At 51.0% G+C, this 21,313-nt stretch overlaps 1 long non-coding RNA gene across 1 annotated transcript in view; it reads left to right on the top strand.

Annotated features, from left to right (window-relative positions):
- LOC137355874 (uncharacterized) overlaps positions 1-19,173 on the top strand; it is a 72,511-nt gene extending 53,338 nt beyond the window's left edge. Inside the window, exon 3 of the long non-coding RNA XR_010970972.1 lies at positions 19,086-19,173. This is a non-coding gene — a long non-coding RNA (uncharacterized lncRNA). The remainder of the gene's footprint in view (positions 1-19,085) is intronic.
- Positions 19,174-21,313: the final 2,140 nt, after the last annotated feature.

Here is a 21,313-nt window from a genome sequence, read left to right as displayed (position 1 = left end):
CAACTCTTGTACTCAGTACCCCGTCCGATGAAGGAAAGCATGCCGTATGCCTTCTTGACCACTCTATTGACCTGCGTTGCCACCTTCAGGGAACAATGGACCTGAACACCCAAATCTCTCTGTACATCAATTTTCCCCAGGACTTTTCCATTTACTGTATAGTTCACTCTTGAATTGGATCTTCCAAAATGCATCACCTCGCATTTGCCCTGATTGAAATCCATCTGCCATTTCTCTGCCCAACTCTCCAATCTATCTATATTCTGTTGTATTCTCTGACAGTCCCCTTCAATATCTGCTACTCCACCAATCTTAGTGTCGTCTGCAAACTTGCTAATCAGACCACCTATACTTTCCTCCAAATCATTTATGTATATCACAAACAACAGTGGTCCCAGCACGGATCCCTGTGGAACACCACTGGTTACACGTCTCCATTTTGAGAAACTCCCTTCCACTGCTACTCTCTGTCTCCTGTTGCCCAGCCAGTTCTTTATCCATCTAGCTAATACACCCTGGACCCCATGCACCTTCACTTTCTCCATCAGCCTACCATGGGGAACCTTATCAAACGCCTTACTGAAGTCCATGTATATGACATCTACAGCCCTTCCCTCATCAATCAACTTTGTCACTTCCTCAAAGAATTCTATTAAGTTGGTAAGACATGACCTTCCCTGCACAAAACCATGTTGCCTATCACTGATAAGTCCATTTTCTTCCAGATGGGAATAGATCCTATCCCTCAGTATCTTTTCCAGCAGCTTCCCTACCACTGACGTCAGGCTCACCGGTCTATAATTACCTGGATTATCCCTGCTACCCTTCTTAAACAAGGGGACAACATTAGCAATTCTCCAGTCCTCCGGGACCTCACCCGTGTTTAAGGATGTTGCAAAGATATCTGTTAAGGCCCCAGCTATTTCCTCTCTCGCTTCCCACAGCAACCTGGGATAGATTCCATCCGAACCTGGGGACTTGTCCACCTTAATGCCTTTTAGAATACCCAACACTTCCTCCCTCCTTATGCCGACTTGACCGAGAGTAATCAAACATCTGTCCCTAACCTCAACATCCGTCATGTCCCTCTCCTCGGTGAATACCAATGCAAAGTACTCGTTTAGAATCTCACCCATTTTCTCTGACTCCACGCATAACTTTCCTCCTTTGTCCTTGAGTGGGCCAATCCTTTCTCTAGTTACCCTCTTGCTCCTTATATATGAATAAAAGGCTTTGGGATTTTCCTTAACCCTGTTTGCTAAAGATATTTCATGACCCCTTTTAGCACTCTTAATTCCTCGTTTCAGATTGGTCCTACATTCCCGATATTCTTTCAAAGCTTCGTCTTTCTTCAGCCACCTAGACCTTATGTATGCTTCCTTTTTCCTCTTAGCTAGTCTCACAATTTCACCTGTCATCCATGGTTCCCTAATCTTGCCATTTCTATCCCTCATTTTCACAGGAACATGTCTCTCCTGCACGCTAATCAACCTCTCTTTAAAAGCCTCCCACATATCACATGTGGATTTACCTTCAAACAGCTGCTCCCAATCTACATTCCCCAGCTCCTGCCGAATTTTGGTATAGTTGGCCTTCCCCCAATTTAGCACTGTCCCTTTAGGACCACTCTCGTCTTTGTCCATGAGTACTCTAAAACTTACGGAATTGTGATCACTATTCCCAAAGTAGTCCCCTACTGAAACTTCAACCACCTGGCCGGGCTCATTCCCCAACACCAGGTCCAGTATGGCCCCTTCCCGAGTTGGACTATTTACATACTGCTCTAGAAAACCCTCCTGGATGCTCCTTACAAATTCTGCTCCATCTAGACCTCTAACACTAAGTGAATCCCAGTCAATGTTGGGAAAATTAAAATCTCCTATCACCACCACCCTGTTGCTCCTACATCTTTCCATAATCTGTTTACATATTTGTACCTCTATCTCACGCTCGCTGTTGGGAGGCCTGTAGTACAGCCCCAACATTGTTACTGCACCCTTCCTATTTCTGAGTTCTGTCCATATTGCCTCACTGTTCGAGTCCTCCATAGTGCCCTCCTTCAGCACAGCTGTGATATTCTCTTTGACCAGTAATGCAACTCCTCCACCCCTTTTACCTCCCTCTCTATCCCGCCTGAAGCATCGATATCCTGGGATATTTAGTTGCCAATCATGCCCATTCCTCAACCAAGTCTCAGTAATAGCAATAACATCATACTCCCAGGTACTAATCCAAGCCCTAAGTTCATCTGCCTTACCTATTACACTTCTTACATTAAAACAAATGCACCTCAGACCACCACTCCCTTTGCTTTCATCATCTGCTCCCTGCCTACTCTTTCCCTTAGTCACGCTGACTTCATTATCTAGTTCCTTACAGGCTTTAGTTACTACCTCCTTACTGTCCACTGACCTCATTTGGTTCCCATCCCCCTGCCACATTAGTTTAAACCCTCCCCAACAGCATTAGCAAAAGCACCCCCAAGGACATTGGTTCCAGTCCGGCCCAGGTGTAGACCATCCAATTTGTAATAGTCCCACCTCCCCCAGAACCGGTCCCAATGTCCCAAAAATCTGAACCCCTCCCTCCTGCACCATCTCTCAAGCCACGCATTCATTCTGACTATTCTTTCATTTCTTCTCTGACTATCACGTGGCACTGGTAGCAATCCTGAGATTACTACCTCTGAGGTCCTACTTTTTAACTTGGCTCCTAACTCCCTAAATTCTGCTTGTAGGACCTCATCCCGTTTTTTACCTATATCATTGGTGCCTATGTGCACAACGACAGCTGGCTGTTCACCCTCCCCCTTCAGAATGTTCTGCAGCCGATCTGAGACATCCCTGACCCGTGCAGCTGGGAGGCAACATACCATTCGGGAGTCTCGTTTTCGACCACAGAACCGCCTATCTACTCCCCTTACAATCGAATCCCCTACGACTATAGCCCTTCCACTCTTTTTCCCGCCCTTCTGAACAGCAGAGCCAGCCACGGTGCCATGATCCTGGCTACTGCTGCCTTCCCCTGGTGAGCCATCTCCCTCAACAGTATCCAAAACGGTATACCTGTTGTGGAGGGAGATGACCGCAGGGGACACCTGCGCTGCCTTCCTGCTCTTTCTCTGCCTTTTGGTCACCCATTCCCTTTCTCCCTCAGCAATCCTAATCTGCGGTGTGACCAATTCGCTAAACGTGCTATCCACGACCTCCTCAGCATCGCAGATGCTCCAAAGTGAGTCCATCCGCAGCTCCAGAGCCGTCATGCGGTCTAACAAGAGCTGCAGCTGGACACACTTCCTGCACGTGAAGGAGTCAGGGACATCAGCCGTGTCCCTGAGCTCCCACATTGAGCAAGAGGAGCATAACACGGGTCTGAGATCTCCTGCCATTTTTAATCTTAAGCTTAACTTAGTCTGAAACTTAGATAAATGAAAAAGGAACGAAAAGTTTTTACCAATCACACGATAAAAAACAAAGTAGAAAAAGCCTTACCTTATCTATACACTACCGAGTCCTTTTTTTTGGTTAGAGGAGGAGGGCGGGTGGGAGACACTACCCGTGTAGTGTCTCGGGTTCAGAAACGGCCCAAATATATAGGGTTTTACTTACCCAGCAGCCCCTTGGTCCACCGAAAACAAAAGGAAAATAAGTTTAAGCTGAAACTGACCTTCCCAGCTGCTCACTCGCTTGCACTCTCTGCTCCCGAATAAGCTGCTGCAATGAAAGGCAAGGAATTTTAAACGGCCCAAATATATAGGGTTTTATTTACCCAGCAGAGGGAGGGTTCAGAGACAGGGAGGTGAGGCCAGAGACGGATTTGGAGATGCAGCTAGGGTATGGGTGGTTGTGAATGCTGCACTGTCGGAAGGTCAGTACTGAGGGAGTGCCGCACTGTCGGAGGGTCAGTACTGAGGGAGTGCCGCACTGTCGGGGGGTCAGTACTGAGGGAGTGCCGCACTGTCGGAGGGTCAGTACTGAGGGAGTGCCGCACTGTCGGGGGGTCAGTACTGAGGGAGTGCTGCACTGTCGGGGTTCAGTACTGAGGGAGTCCATCAGTACTGACCCTCCGACAGTGCGGCACTCCCTCAGTACTGACTGTCCGACAGTGCGGCACTCCCTCAGTACTGACCCTCCGACAGTGCAGCACTCCCTCAGTACTGACCCTCCGACAGTGCGGCGCTCCCAGTGTCTGACCCTCTAACAGTGCGGTGCTCCCTCAGTACTGACCCTCCGACAGTGCGGCGCTCCCTCAGTACTGACCCTCCGACAGTGCGGCACTCCCTCAGTACTGACCCTCCGACAGTGTGGCACTCCCTCAGTACTGACCCTCCGACAGTGCGGCACTCCCTCAGTACTGACCCTCCGACAGGGCGGCGCTCCCTCAGTAGTGACTCTCCGACAGTGCGGCACTTCCTCTGTACTGCCGCTCCGACAGTACAGTACTCGCTCAGTACTGACCCTCCGACAGTGCGGCACTCCCTCAGTACTGACCCTCCGACAGTGCGGCACTCCCTCAGTACTGACCCTCTGACAGTGCGGCACTCTCTAAGTACTGACCCTCCGACAGTGCGGCACTCCCTCTGTACTGACCCTCTGACAGTGCGGCGCTCCCTCAGTACTGACCCTCCGACAGTGCGGCACTCCCTCAGTACTGACCCTCCGACAGTGCGGCACACTGTCAGTACTGACCCTCCGACAGTGTGGCACTCCCTCAGTACTGACCCTCCGACAGTGCGGCACTCCCTCAGTACTGACCCTCCGACAGTGTGGCACACTGTCAGTACTGACCCTCCGACAGTGCGGCACTCCCTCAGTACTGACCCTCCGACAGTGCGGCACTCCCTCAGTACTGACCCTCCGACAGTGCTGCACTCCCTCAGTACTGACCCTCCGACAGTGCGGCACTCCCTCAGTACTGACCCTCCGACAGTGCGGCACTCCCTCAGTACTGACCCTCCGACAGTGCGGCACTCCCTCAGTACTGACCCTCCGACAGTGCGGCACTCCCTCAGTACTGCCCCTCCGACAGTGCGGCACTCCCTCAGTACTGACCCTCCGACAGTGCGGCGCTCCCTCAGTACTGACCCTCCGACAGTGCGGCACTCCCTCAGTACTGACCCTCCGACAGTGCTGCACTCCCTCTGTACTGACCCTCTGACAGTGCGGCGCTCCCTCAGTACTGACCCTCCGACAGTGCGGCACTCCCTCAGTACTGACCCTCCGACAGTGCGGCACACTGTCAGTACTGACCCTCCGACAGTGCGGCACTCCCTCAGTACTGACCCTCCGACAGTGCGGCGCTCCCTCAGTACTGACCCTCCGACAGTGCGGCACTCCCTCAGTACTGACCCTCCGACAGTGCTGCACTCCCTCTGTACTGACCCTCTGACAGTGCGGCGCTCCCTCAGTACTGACCCTCCGACAGTGCGGCACTCCCTCAGTACTGACCCTCCGACAGTGCGGCACACTGTCAGTACTGACCCTCCGACAGTGTGGCACTCCCTCAGTACTGACCCTCCGACAGTGCGGCACTCCCTCAGTACTGACCCTCCGACAGTGTGGCACTCCCTCAGTACTGACCCTCCGACAGTGCGGCACTCCCTCAGTACTGACCCTCCGACAGTGCGGCACTCCCTCAGTACTGACCCTCCGACAGTGCGGCACTCCCTCAGTACTGACCCTCTGACATTGCGGCACTCCCTCAGTACTGCCCCTCCGACAGTGCGGCACTCCCTCAGTACTGACCCTCCGACAGTGCGGCGCTCCCTCAGTACTGACCCTCCGACAGTGCGGCACTCCCTCAGTACTGACCCTCTAACAGTGCAGCATTCACAACCACCCATACCCTAGCTGCATCTCCAAATCCGTCTCTGGCCTCACCTCCCTGTCTCTGAACCCTCCCTCTGCTTTCCGTCTCGAAATGCTCCCTGTGCCTCTCTCACTCTGGCTTTCTGTGCTGCTGCCCTCCCTGTCTTGCCCATGCTTCCCAGCTGCTGGGAGACCCTTCAGCCACCCATGCTCACTCCCAAAACCATTCCCCTAACCTCCCCTCTTCTGTTTCTGCCTGTAAATCAGAAAACCATCGAGTCGTACAGCAGTGAAGGAGACTGTACGGCCCCCTGTGCCTGTGAAAGATCTCTCCAATCAGTCCCACTCCCCCCTGCTCTTTCCCCCCCAGCCCTGTAAATTTCTCCTTTTCAACTATTTATCCAATTCCCCTTTTGAAAGTTACTATTGAATCTGCTTCCACCGCCCTTTCAGGCAGCGCGTTCCAGATCACAACAACTCACTGTGTAAAAAAAATTCTCCTCATCTCCCCCTCTGTTTCTTTTCCCAATTATCTTCAATCTGTGTCCCTCTGATTCTGTACCCTTCCATCAATGAAACAGATTCACCTTATTTGCTCTAACTCTTGTCAATATGAACAACTGCGTTAAATTTCCTCTTAACCTTGACTGCTCTAAGAGAACAACCCAGCTTCTCCAGGGTCCATTAAACGTCTTGTCAGCCTCATCCCTTCGTGCCTCTGTGTCCTGTGTCTAACTTTGGCAGCATATTTATTCCTTCCCTGACAGAGCTTGCCAAACTCAAAGACATCGTGAATGAAAGCGTGATACTGCAGATGCTGGAAATCTGAAATAAAAACAGAAAATGCTGGAAATGCTCGGCAGGTCAGGCAGCGTTGTTTCAGGTCACTGACCCTTCATCAGAACTGGGAGAAGTGGGACATGTGACAGGAGTGGAGTACAGAGTCAGGGGTAGGGGAAAAGGGAAGGTCTGTGATAGGGTGGAAGCAAGGAGAGATTAAATGACAAAAGGGATGATGGTGCAAACGAACGGAGATGGTAATGGAACAAGGAAAGAAACAGGAGATGGGTTTAAGGGGAGGTGTAAATGGCAACAGCAGACCCATTACCAGCATCACCGTCCACAAAAATCGGGCAGTGAATATAATCTGAATTTGTTGAACTCGAAGTTGATTTTGAAAGGCTGTAAAGTGCCAAAGGATGAGGTTGTTCCTGGCTTCATTGGAACATTGTAGGATGCAGACGGGAGAGGGGTCAGAGTGGGAAGGAGAATTAAAGCAGTGTAGAGGGTGCTTTACTCTGTATCTAACACCGTTTTTTTTGTGTGTTTTTTGTTTAGAGGGAGTTTTACTCTGTATCTAACTCCCGTTTTTTTTTTTCTCTTTTTTTCTTTTTTTTTGTTTGATGGGGGACAGTGTAGAGGGAGCTTTACTCTGTATCTAACACCGTTTTTTTTGTGTGTTTTTTGTTTAGAGGGAGTTTTACTCTGTATCTAACTCCCGTTTTTTTTTTTCTCTTTTTTTCTTTTTTTTTGTTTGATGGGGGACAGTGTAGAGGGAGCTTTACTCTGTATCTAACCCCTGTGCTGTCCCTGTCCTGCGAGTGTTTGATGGGGACAGTGTAGGGGGAGCTTTACTCTGTATCTAACCCCCGTACTGTACCTGTCCTGGGAGTGTTTGATGGGGACAGTGTAGAGGGAGCTTTACTCTGTATCTAACCCCGGTACAGAACCTGTCCTGGGAGTGTTTGATGGGGACAGTGTAGGGGGAGCTTTACTCTGTATCTAACCCCGTGCTGTACCTGTCCTGGGAGTGTTTGATGGGACAGTGTAGAGGGAGCTTTACTCTGTATCTAACCCCCGTGCTGTACCTGTCCTGTGAGTGAGAGAGAGTGAGTGAGTGTGTGTGTGTGTGAGAGTGTGTGAGTGAATGAGAGTGAGTGAGTGTGTGTGTGTGAGAGAGTGTGTGAGTGAGAGAGAGTGAGTGAGTGTGTGTGTGTGAGAGTGAGTGTCTGTGAGTGTGTGTGTGTGTGAGAGAGTGAGAGTGAGTGTGTGTGAGTGAGTGTGTGTGTGAGAGAGTGAGTGTCTGTGAGTGTGTGTGTGTGAGAGAGTGAGAGTGAGTGAGAGAGAGTGAGTGTGTGTGTGTGAGTGAGTGTGAGTGAGAGAGAGTGAGTGAGTGTGTGTGTGTGAGAGAGTGAGTGTGAGTGAGAGAGAGTGAGTGAGTGTGTGTGTGTGAGTGAGTGAGTGTCTGTGAGTGTGTGTGTGTGTGAGAGAGTGAGAGTGAGTGAGAGAGAGTGAGTGTGTGTGTGTGTGTGTGTGTGAGAGAGTGAGTGTGAGTGAGAGAGAGTGAGTGAGTGAATGTCTATGAGTGTATGTGTGAGAGAATGTAAGTGTGTGTGTGTGTGTTTGTGAGTGTGATTGTGAGTGTGTGTGTTTGTGCGCGGGTGTGTGTGTGTGAGAGAGAATGTGTGTGAGTGCATGTGTGAGAGAATGTAAGTGTTTGTGAGTGTGTGTGTGTGAGAGAGAATATGTGTGAGAGAATGTAAGTGTTTGTAAGTGTGTGTGTGTCAGCCATGGCTCAGTGGGAAGGTCATGTGATTGAGCCCCACTCCAGAGATTGAAGACCCAAAATCCAGGCCGACACTCCCAGAGTCAGTATTGAGGGAGTGCTCCACTGTCGGAGGGTCAGTACTGAGGGAGTGCCGCACTGTCGGGGGTCAGTACTGAGGGAGCGCTGCACTGTCAGATGGTCAGTACTGAGGGAATGCCGCACTGTCAGAGGGTCAGTACTGAGGGAATGCCGCACTGTCGGGGGTCAGTACTGAGGGAGCGCTGCACTGTCAGAGGGTCAGTACTGAGGGAATGCCGCACTGTCAGAGGGTCAGTACTGAGGGAATGCCGCACTGTCGGGGGTCAGTACTGAGGGAGTGCCGCACTGTCGGAGGGTCAGTACTGAGGGAATGCCGCACTGTCGGGGGTCAGTACTGAGGGAGTGCTGCACTGTTGGAGGGTCAGTACTGAGGGAGCGCTGCACTGTTGGAGGGTCAGTACTGAGGGAGTGCTGCACTGTCGGAGGGTCAGTACTGAGGGAATGCCGCACTGTCGGGGGTCAGTACTGAGGGAGTGCCGCACTGTTGGGGGTCAGTACTGAGGGAGTGCTGCACTGTCAGAGGGTCAGTACTGAGGGAGTTCTGCACTGTTGGAGGGTCAGGACTGAGGGAATGCCGCACTGTCGGAGGTCAGTACTGAGGGAGTGCTGCACTGTCGGAGGGTCAGTACTGAGGGAGTGCTGCACTGTCAGAGGTGCCATCTTTCAGATGAGACATTAAACCGAGGCCCCCGTCTGCCCTCTCGGGTGGGTGTAAAAGATCCCACGGCCACTATTGGAAGAAGAGCAGGGGAGTTCTCCCCGGTGTCCTGGGGACAATATTTATCCCTCAACCAACATCACTAAAAACAGATGATCCGGGTCATTATCACATTGCTGTTTGTGGGATCTTGCTGTGTGTAAATTGGCTGCTGCGTTTCCTACATTACAACAGTGACTACACTTCAGAAAGTACTTTGTTGGTTTGAAAGGCTCTGGGATGTCCTGAGGTTGTTGCGGATGCTGGAGAAACGTGTATTTCCTTCTTTTCTATCTCTTGAAGGCAACTATCTTCTCCTGGGATCGGGAACCAGGGCTGGCAGTCGGGAACCAGGGCTGGCAGTCAGGCCCTCTCTTCCTCTGTGAACCCAGAGAGCAGGTGTTGGGAGGCAGCTGAAGCTCAGTTTGGGCTGGTCGGTATATCGTAGTCAAGTCCAATCACGCCCACGTCCATGCATTTCTGATTTGCAGCACCGGACAGCCATTAGTGAGGATGAACCCTCGCAAATCGTTCATCTCCCGAGCCGACGGGGGCACTGTGCTAACTGTGCCATTCGGCCCCTCAAACCTGTTCGGTCAATAAATTACAACTGAAATCCATCTGCCCATCTTTGTTCTGTAACCCTTAATCCCCAACAAAAATCTGTCAATCTCAGTTTTGACATTCTCAATTGACCCCCCGGCCTCAGCAGCTTTCTGGGGGGAGAGAGTTCCCGATTTCCACTCCCCTTTGTGTGAAGAAGTGTTTCCTGACATCACCCCTGAACGGCCCTGGCTCGAATTTTAAGGTTCTGGACTCCTCTCACCAGAGGAAGTAATTTCTCTGTTCTGTCGAATCCCTTCATCATTTTAAAGGTAATGCAGAGTTTGTTTCCTCTCATGCATTAGCGTCGAGTTGCTGAGATGGATAGAGCAGAGAAGGTTAAGGAGAGATTTACATAGAATAAACAGCACAGAACCAGGCCAGTCGGCCCAACCAATCCTTGCCAGCATTCATCTTACGCTCAAGCCTCCTCCTACCCCCCCTCTCCATCTCACCCTATCACCCTATCCTTCTATTCCTTTCTCCCTCATGTGTTTATCCAGCTTCCCCTTAAATATATCGATACTATTCACCTCAACCACTCCCTGTGATAGCGAGTTCCACATTCCTTTTTTTTATTCCTTTCTTTGGATGTGGGCGTCGCTGGCCGGGCCCGCATTTATTACCCACCCCCTAATTGCCCTTGTTGGGGAAAGAACTTTCTCCTGAATTCCCCATTGGATTTCTTGGTGACCCTCCTGGATTGATGGCCCCCTGTTTTTCTGTTCTCCAGAATTTACTACAAATATCCCAGATTTGAGGGACTTCAGTTAATGTGGAGAGACTGGGAGAAGCTGGGCTTGTTCTCCTTAGAGCAGAGAAGGTTAAGGGGGAGATTTAATCGTGACGTTCAAAATCAGGAAGGGTTTTGATGGAGTAAATAAGGAGAAACTGTGTCCGGTGACAGGAGGGTCGGTAACCAGAGAGACACAGATTGAAGAGAATTGGGAAAAGAACCAGAGGGGGAGATGAGGAGAATTTTTTTACACAGTGAGTTGTTGTGCTCTGGAACGCGCTGCCTGAAAGGGCGGTGGAAGCAGATTCAATAGTAACTTTCAAAAGGAGAATTGGATAAATAGTTGAAAAGGAGAAATTTACAGACTGTGGGGGAAAGAGCAGGGGGGGAGTGGGACTGGTTGGAGAGATCTTTCAAAGGGAGGGCCTGGATCATGCTGCCCTCCGACAGTGCAGCACTCCCTCAGTACTGACCCTCCGACAGCCCATATCTTTCAGACTGTGAAGCAAGAGAATGCTGCCTAGTAAAGCACTGCCAACACCATTAGCGTGTTAACGCACACCCATGTAACTGCAATACTGTTATACCTGGCCACGTAATTAGCAAGGTGGGGTGTGTAGAACCCTGCAATTTATATATCATCTGCAGCACAATGAATTCCCACCAATGATGTGTTGAAGAAGGCAGTTACTGATTATGCAATGAGCTGGAATTTAGCAGAGTGTCCTCATACTTCTCTGCAAATGTTAAAAAAACAAGCTAAAACAAAACACCGTGGGCCAGTATGAAAACAGAGACACTGGTGTTTATTTTTGCAGAATGCTGTGCAGGCTGCCCTCAAACCGGTCGATCCAGTTTGTGCTCTCGCCTGCAGTATGTTCTCTTCCAAACCGGACTTTCTCGCAGGGTCATGTCATGCGGGCAGTGTGCTGTGCTGCAACCAGCAGGGGAAAGCTGCTGCCCCTGTGCTTGGCTGGTATGTAACTTCACATGTTCCTCCAAAACTCTGCTGTCCCCTCTCCCAAGTCCCGTTCAGCCACCGCAACCTCACCCTGTGCTTGCTGACCTACATTGGCTCCCGGACATGTAACACCCCATTTATCCCAGTGGGAGTCAGTGTGTGTGGGACCCGTACGCCAGTGAGAGTCAGTGACTGTGGAACCCGTACCCCAGTGAGAGTCAGTGACTGTGGAACCCGTACCCCAGTGAGAGTCAGTGACTGTGGAACCCGTACCCCAGTGAGAGTCAGTGTGTGTGGGACCCGTACCCCAGTGAGAGTCAGTGACTGTGGGACCCGTACCCCAGTGAGAGTCAGTGACTGTGGAACCCGTACCCCAGTGAGAGTCAGTGTGTGTGGGACCCGTACCCCAGTGAGAGTCAGTGACTGTGGGACCCGTACCCCAGTGAGAGTCAGTGACTGTGGAACCCGTACCCCAGTGAGACTCAGTGTGTGTGGGACCCGTACCCCAGTGTGATTCAGAGTGTGTGGGACCCGTACGCCAGTGAGAGTCAGTGACTGTGGAACCCGTACCCCAGTGAGAGTCAGTGTGTGTGGGACCCGTACGCCAGTGGGAGTCAGTGTGTGTGGGACCCGTACCCCAGTGAGAGTCAGTGACTGTGGAACCCGTACCCCAGTGAGAGTCAGTGACTGTGGAACCCGTACCCCAGTGGGAGTCAGTGTGTGTGGGACCCGTACCCCAGTGAGAGTCAGTGTGTGTGGGACCCGATACCACAGTGGGAGTCAGTGTGTGTGGGATCCGTACCCAAGTGAGAGTCAGTGTGTGTGGGACCCGTACCACAGTGGGAGTCAGTGTGTGTGGGACCCGTACGCCAGTGGGAGTCAGTGTGTGTGGGACCCGTACCACAGTGGGAGTCAGTGTGTGTGGGATCCGTACCCAAGTGAGAGTCAGTGTGTGTGGGACCCGTACCCCAGTGGGAGTCAGTGTGTGTGGAACCCGTACCCCAGTGAGAGTCAGTGTGTGTGGGACCCGTACCCCAGTGAGAGTCAGTGTGTGTGGGACCCGTACCCCAGTGAGAGTCAGTGTGTGTGGGACCCGTACCCCAGTGAGAGTCAGCGTGTGTGGGACACGTACCCCAGTGAGAGTCAGTGACTGTGGAACCCGTACCCCAGTGAGAGTCAGTGTGTGTGGGACCCGTACCCCAGTGGGAGTCAGTGTGTGTGGGACCGGTACCCAATCTGAGCTGTGAGGTGGAGAGAGAACAAGGACAATGACAGTCCCGGTTCAAATCAAATTTGAAAACAAACAGAATTGCCTGTAATGCTACCATTTCCGGCTGCCCTACCCCTGCTTAATTACAGTGGCAGCTTCATTGTAACGTGGCATTCTCTGATCCGTTAGTGAATGATTATCTCAGATTCCAGGACTGCACTAACGGTCTGCTCGGCAGAGCAGATTAGAATGGAACAAAGGTCAATATTAATGTATTTTATTTCAAGAAATAAGGTGCCATTTTCATTGCCTGGGCAACTGCAGTAACCCTTTCAGAACCAGAGGCCCCATTGTGTTACAGAAATGTATCCAGTGTAGAGCAAAATGGACTCCCAATTCTACAGTGCCTTTCACCATCTCCCAAAGTCCCAAAGTGCATTACAGACAATAAATACATTCCTTTACATGTAGTCACTGTTGAAAGGTAAGAAACGGTGCAGCCAATCTGCACACAGCAAGATCCCACAAACAGCAATGAAATAAATGACCCGGATGATCTGTTTTTAGTGACGTTGGTTGAGGGATAAATATTGGCCCCAGGACACCGGGGAGAACTCCCCTGCTGTCTGAATAATATCACAAGATTTCATCATCAACACTGGTTTAATATCTCCAACAGTGCGGCACTCCCTCAGTACTGACCCTTGGCAATGCAGCACTCCCTCAGTACTGACCCTCCGACAGTGCAGCGTTCCTTCAGTACTGACCCTCCGACAGTGCAGCACTCACTCAGCGCTGACTCACCGACAGTGCGGCACTCCCTCAGTACTGACTCACCGACAGTGCGGCGCTCCCTCAGTACTGACCCTCCGACAGTGCAGCACTCACTCAGCGCTGACTCACCGACAGTGCAGCGTTCCTTCAGTACTGACCCTCCGACAGTGCAGCACTCACTCAGCGCTGACTCACCGACAGTGCAGCGTTCCTTCAGTACTGACCCTCCGACAGTGCAGCACTCACTCAGCGCTGACTCACCGACAGTGCGGCGCTCCCTCAGACTGACTCACCGACAGTGCGGCGCTCCCTCAGACTGACTCACCGACAGTGCGGCACTCACTCAGCGCTGACTCACCGACAGTGCGGCGCTCCCTCAGACTGACTCACCGACAGTGCGGCGCTCCCTCAGTACTGACCCTCCGACAGTGCAGCACTCACTCAGGGCTGACTCACCGACAGTGCGGCGCTCCCTCAGACTGACTAACCGACAGTGCGGCGCTCCCTCAGTACTGACCCTCCGACAGTGCGGCACTCCCTCAGTACTGACCCTTGGCAATGCAGCACTCCCTCAGTACTGACCCTCCGACAGTCCAGCACTCCCTCAGTACTGACCCTCCAACGGTGCGGCACTCCATCAGTACTGACCCTCCGACAGTGCGGCACTCCATCAGTACTGACCCTCCGACAGTGCGGCACTCCCTCAGAACTGACCCTCCGACAGTGCGGCACTCCCTCAGTACCGACCCTCCGACAGTGCGGCACTCCCTCAGTACGGACCCTCTAACAGTGCGGCACTCCCTCAGTACCGACCCTCCGACAGTGCGGCACTCCCTCAGTACGGACCCTCCGACAGTGCGGCACTCCCTCAGTACCGACACTCCGACAGTGCGGCACTCCCTCAGTACCGACCCTCCGACAGTGCGGCGCTCCCTCAGTACTGACCCTCCGACAGTGCGGCGCTCCCTCAGTACTGACCCTCCGACAGTGCGGCGCTGCCTCAGAACAGGCACCGGGAGTGCCTGGAATATGGGGCTCAAGCCTCTGGAGTGGGGCTCGAATTCACAACCTTCTGACTGATAGGTCAGAGTAAAAGTCCCTGACAACTGTCCCATCATCGGAGGACACTTTTCTTTTGTCGCAGCGACCGTAATGTGACATTTCGCAGTGAGACTGCCAGGTTGTCATTGAATGATGGGCTCTCTGATGTGACGGATCTCTGCAATCCACCATGAACTGGGCTGAGATGACAGGAGCTCACTGGGGCTTTCCTTCAGTGTGTGATACCCCAGGGGAAATCTCACCATGAGGCTGTGCTGAACAACAGATGAAACCGAACAATAAACATCCTTCCTGCTTTACTGCAAAGCCAGCGTTTAAAAATTCTCATCCTTGTGTTCATATCCCTCCATGGCCTCGCAACTCCCCGCCCCTATCTCTGTAACCTCCTCCAGCCCCTACAACCCTCTACATCTCTGTAACCTCCTCCAGCCTCTACAACCCTCTACATCTCTGTAACCTCCTCCAGCCCCTACAACCCTCTACATCTCTGTAACCTCCTCCAGCCCCTACAACCCTCTACATCTCTGTAACCTCCTCCAGCCCCTACAACCCTCTACATCTCTGTAACCTCCTCCAGCCCCTATAACCCTCTACATCTCTGTAACCTCCTCCAGCCCCTACAACCCTCTACATCTCTGTAACCTCCTCCAGCCCCTACAACCCTCCCTATCTCTGTAATCTCCTCCAGCCCCTACAACCCTCCCTATCTCTGTAATCTCCTCCAGCCCCTACAATCCTCCCTATCTCTGTAATCTCCTACAACCCTCTACATCTCTGTAACCTCCTCCAGCCCCTACAACCCTCCCTATCTCTGTAATCTCCTCCAGCCCCTACAACCCTCTACATCTCTGTAACCTCCTCCAGCCCCTACAACCCTCCCTATCTCTGTAACCTCCTCCAGCCCCTACAACCCTCCCTATCTCTGTAACCTCCTCCAGCCCCTACAACCCTCCCTATCTCTGTAACCTCCTCCAGCCCCTACAACCCTCCCTATCTCTGTAATCTCCTCCAGCCCCTACAACCCTCTACATCTCTGTAACCTCCTCCAGCCCCTACAACCCTCCCCATCTCTGTAACCTCCTCCAGCCCCTACAACCCTCCCCATCTTTGTAACCTCCTCCAGCCCCTACAACCCTCCCCATCTCTGTAACCTCCTCCAGCCCCTACAACCCTCCCTATCTCTGTAATCTCCTCCAGCCCCTACAACCCTCCCCATCTTTGTAACCTCCTCCAGCCCCTACAACCCTCCCCATCTCTGTAACCTCCTCCAGCCCCTACAACCCTCCCTATCTCTGTAACCTCCTCCAGCCCCTACAACCCTCCCCATCTTTGTAACCTCCTCCAGCCCCTACAACCCTCCCCATCTCTGTAACCTCCTCCAGCCCCTACAACCCTCCCCATCTCTGTAACCTCCTCCAGCCCCTACAACCCTCCCTATCTCTGTAACCTCCTCCAGCCCCTACAACCCTCCCTATCTCTGTAACCTCCTCCAGCCCCGACAACCCTCCCTATCTCTGTAACCTCCCCCAGCCCCTACAACTCTCCGAGATCTCTGCGCTCCCTCCAATTCCGACCTCTTGTCCATCCCCCGATTCCCATCGCTCCACCATTGGCGGCCGTGCCTTCAGCTGCCTGGGGCCCTAAGCTCTGGAATTCCCTCCCTAAACCTCTCCGCCTCTCTCTTTCCTCCTTTAAGACGCTCCTTAAAAACCGACCTCTTTGACCGAGCTTTTGGTCGCCTGTCCCTAATATCTCCTTATGTGGCTCGGGGTCAAATTCTGTCTGATTTATGCTCCTGTGAAGCACCTTGGGGATGTTTTACTGCATTAAGTTGTTGTTAATGAGTTCTCACCTGACGCACCCTGCAAATGTCCTCGGGCTATTCAACCATAGAGGGCGTCAACAACAAGTCTGCTCTTGTCCTCACCTGAAATCCCCAAACTCCTTCTCTGAAGTCACTGGAATAGCGAACAGGAGCTGTAACTTTGGGATTTCTCCCCCTTTTTACAAACCAAAGGAACTGGGGACGATAACAATGTTATGCATCGCCAAATGATCCCCCACATAACAACCCTCACCCCCATCACCACCAGCTGCTCCTTGTCCTCAGTACCCCGACTGACACTCAGGGACTGGCTTCAGGCACAAAAAAATAGCAGCCTGGTTGAGATACCACAGGATTGGCCTCCCTGTACAGGAGGAGGGAATTCAGCCCCTTGAACCTCTTTCTCCATTCAGTTAGATCTTGACTGATCTGTATCTGAACTCCATCTCCCCGCCTTGGTTCTGTAACCCATAATCCCCTTACCAACAAAAATCTATCCATCCCAGTTTGGACCCCTAGCCTGGACAGCTTTTTGTTGGGGTGGGGAGACAGAGTTCCAGATTTCCACTCCCCTTTGTGTGAAGAAATGCTTCCTGACATCACCCCTGAATGGCCCGGGCTCTAATTTTAAGGTTCTGCCCCCTTGTTCTGGACTCCCCCCCCGACCAGAGGAAATAGTTTCTCTCTATCGACCCGATCGAATCCTTTAATCATCTTAAACCCCTCGATTAGATCAACCCCTTAATCTTCTACACTCGAGGGAATACAAGCCCAGTCTGTGCGACCTGTCCTCGGAATTTAACCCTTTCATCCCCGGGATCATTCTGGTGAATCTGCACTGCACCCTCTCCCAGGACAGTATCCTGTTGCTGAGGTGCGGGGTCTGGAGCTGAACACAGTTACTCCCGATGGGGTTTAACCAGCACTTTATATGAACTGTAACATAACTTCCACCCCTTTGTGTTCCAGATAAAGGCTAACATTCCAACTGCCTTTTGAATTACATTTTTTGTACGTGTCTGCTAATATTTGGAACCCTGGAAATCTCTCTGCTCCTGCAGTTCCTCACTTCTCACCATTTGGAAAATACTCTGATCTCTCGTTCTTGGGTCCAGAATGGATGTCCAACATTTCCCCCACATTGAAGTCCACCTTCCACAGCTTTGCCCACTCAGTGAACCTGTCTGTATCTTTCCCACCATCTCGCCCCTGCACTAAATTCTCCAGCGAGGTTTCAGTACTATTTGGGATACGAGGAGCAGAAAGTGTGAGGGGGCAGAGGGTTTAGGTGGTTTGTGATGGGCCTTGGCGGCCGACAGCCTTCGCCGTGTTGTGGTAAGTAGGCTAGCCACATTCCGGCGAGGATATACAAATGAGGCAACAGCAGCAGAAACTCAGGTTCTGTATGTTTCTCTTTGTTATGTGTGGGTGGAACAGTGCAGTCACCTGGGTTCTGGCTTTATTCTTCCCTGAGTTCCAGTGGAGACCAGCTTGCAAGTCTTAACTCCATCTGCCTTTGAGACAGACACAGTGTTTGGAGTCAGTTGTGGCCCAGTGACCAGCTCCTTCCCTGAGTTAGAAGGTTTTGGGTTCAAGTCCCACTCTCGAGACAGAGCATAAAAATTTTGGTTGAAACTCCGATTGCCAATATTGAGGGAGCCCCGCACTGTTGGAGGGTCAGCACTGAGGGGGTGCTGCACTGTCAGAGGGTCAGTACTGAGAGAGTGTCAGAGGGTCAGTACAGAGTGAGTATTGCACTGGTGGAGAGTCAGTACAGAGGGAGTGCTGTACTGTCGTAGGCTCAGGATTGAGGGAGTGCTGCACTGTCGGAGGTCAGTAATGAGAGAGCACTGGAGTGTTGGAGGTTCAGCTCTGAGAGAGTGCTGCACTGTTGGAGGGTCAGCTCTGAGGGAGTGCTGCACTGTCGGAGGGTCAGTACTGAGGGAGTGCTGCAGTGTTGAAGGGTCAGTACTGAGGGAGTGCCGCACTGGCGGAGGGTCAGTACTGAGGGAGTGCTGCACTGCCGGAGGGTCAGTCCTGAGGGAGTGCTGCACTGTCGGAGGGTCAGTACTGAGGGAGTGCTGCAGTGTTGAAGGGTCAGTACTGAGGGAGTGCCGCACTGGCGGAGGGTCAGTACTGAGGGAGTGCCGCACTGTCGGAGGGTCAGTACTGAGGGAGCGCTGCACTGTTGGAGGGTCAGCTCTGAGGGAGTGCTGCAGTGTTGAAGGGTCAGTACTGAGGGAGTGCCGCACTGTCGGAAGGTCAGTACTGAGGGAGTGCCGCACTGTTGGAGGGTCAGCTCTGAGGGAGTGCTGCACTGTCGGAGGGTCAGTACTGAGGGAGTGCCGCACTGTCGGAAGGTCAGTACTGAGGGAGTGCCGCACTGTTGGAGATGCCATCTTTCCAGTGTGACATTAAACCGAGGCCCTGTCTCAGGTAGACATAATGGTCACTATTGGGAGAAGAGCAGTGGAGTATCCTGGGACTGATAGTTATCCCTCAACCAATAGAAGCTGATCGTTATCACATTGCTGTTTGTGGGATCTTGCTGTCCGCACGTGTCGTACATTACTCCAGTGACTGCACTTCAAAAGTACAGCATTGGCTACAAAGCACCTTGTGACACCATAGCTCTAAAGGAAAGTGTCATTGGCACCATATGAAGGGGTGTCTCAACTGAGACCCAATACTCAACACTGAGTGACCCGTGCTTGATTTTTTTCTCTCCAATTCCTTCCCCTCCTCCCCTTCTGTCAATGTCAGGAAGCACCTCTTCACACAAAGGGCAGTGGAAATCTGCAACTGTCTCCCGACAAGCTGCCAAGGCCGGGGGTCAATTGAAAATGTCCAGACTGAGGTGGGTAGATTTTTTTGTTGGGTAAAGGGATTAAGGGTTACAAGAGCAAGATGACGTTAAGGTACAGATGAGCTGTGATCTTGAGGTCTCCTCCTGTTCTGATGTTGCTGAGCTCACTGGCTGGGACACACTTCCAGTGTGTGTGCTGTCCTCCAGTGCTTTGTCCAAGTATTCATTTCTCACGTGTAAGGCTTTGGGGAGTGTGGCGGGGAGGGTTAGCGTGTATTTGGGAGCGGAGGATCATGCAGTAACGTCGTACTGTTACTGGATTAGTAATCCAAAGGCCCGGACTAATGCTGCAGAGACACAATTCAAATCCCAAATTCAAATTCACAGCTGGCAGAATTTAGAGCAGCACCAGGCACGCCTACAAATCTATCTACCTCTGCCTCAAAAATATTCAGAGACTCTGCTTCCACTGCCTTTTGAGGAAGAGAATTCCAAAGACTCACAACCCTCTGAGAGAAACAATTTCTCCTCATCTCTGTCTTAAATGGGCGACCCCTTATTTTTAAACAGTGACCCCTAGTTCTAGATTCTCCCACCAGTGGGAAACATCCTGTACACATCCACCCTGTCAAGACCCCTCAGGATCTTATATGTTTCAATCAAGTCGCCTCTTACTCTTCTCAATTCCAGTAGATACAAGCCGGGCCTGTCCAATCTTTCCTCATAAAACAGCCCGTCCATTCCAGGTATTAGTCTAGTAAACCTTCTCTGAACTGCCTCCAACACATTTACATCCTTCCTTAAATAAGGAGACCAATACTGTACACAGTACTCCAGATGTGGTCTCACCAATGCCCTGTATAGCTGAAGTATAACCTCCCTACTTTTGTGTTCAATTCCCCTCGCAATAAACAATAACATTCTATTAGCTTTCCTAATTACTTGTCGTACCTGCATACTAACCTTTTGTGATTCATGCACTAGGACACCCAGATCCCTCTGCATCTCAGAGCTCTGCAATCTCTCACCATTTAGATAATATGCTTCTTTTTTATTCTTCCTGCCAAAATGGACAATTTCACATTTTCTTACCTTATACTCCATTTGTCAGGTCTTTGCCCATTCACATGTCACACTTCACCTATCTATATCCCTTTGTAGCCTCCTTATGTCCTCTTCACAAGTTACTTTCCTACCTATCTTTGTATCTTCAGCAAATTTAGCAACCATACCTTCAGTCCCTTCATCCAAGTCATTTATATAAATTGTAAAAAGTTGAGGTCCCAGCACAGATCCCTGTGGTACACCACTCGTTACATCTCGCCAACCAGAAAATGACCCATTTATGCCTACTCTCTGTTTCCTGTTAGCTAACCAATCTTCTATCCATGCCAATATGTTACCCCCTACACCATGAGCTTTTATTTTCCACAATAACCTTTGATGTGGCACCTTATCAAATGCCTTCTGGAAATCTAAGTACAATACATCCACTGGTTCCCCTTTATCCACAGCACATGTAACTCCCTCAAAGAACTCCAATAAATTGGTCAGACATGATTTCCCTTTCACAAAACCATTTTGACTCTGCCTGATTACCTCGGATTTTTCTAATTGCTCTGCTATAATGTCTTTAACAATAGCTTCTAACATTTTCCCTAAGACAGGTGTTATGATAACTGGCCTGTAGTTTCCTGCTTTCTGTCTCCCTCCCTTTTTGAATAAAGGAGTTACATTCGTTATTTTCCAATCTAACGGAACATTCCCCGAATCTAGGTAATTTTGGAAAATTAAAACTAACGCACTAAACTGTCTCACTAGCCACTTCTTTTAACACCCAAGGATGAAGACCATCAGGACCCGGGGACTTGTCAGCCCACAGCTCCAACAATTTGTTCAGTACCACCTCCCTGGTGATTGTAATTTTCTTGAGTTCCTCCCTCCCTTCCATTTCCTGATTTACAGCTAATACTGGGATGTTACTTGTATCCTCAATAGTGAAGACCGATGCAAAATATCTGTTCAATTCATCTGCCATCTCCTTATTATCCATTATTAATTCCCCAGACTCACTTTCTATAGGACCAATGCTCACTTTGTTAACTTTTCTTTTTTAAGTATCTATAGAAACTCTTACTATCTGTTTTTATATTTCTAGCTAGCTTTCTCTTGTACTCTAGTTTTT

This window comes from Heterodontus francisci, chromosome 44 (assembly GCF_036365525.1).
Source record: "Heterodontus francisci isolate sHetFra1 chromosome 44, sHetFra1.hap1, whole genome shotgun sequence".
Classification (NCBI taxonomy): Eukaryota; Metazoa; Chordata; class Chondrichthyes; order Heterodontiformes; family Heterodontidae; genus Heterodontus; species Heterodontus francisci.
This window is presented reverse-complemented; position numbering and strand designations above follow the sequence as displayed.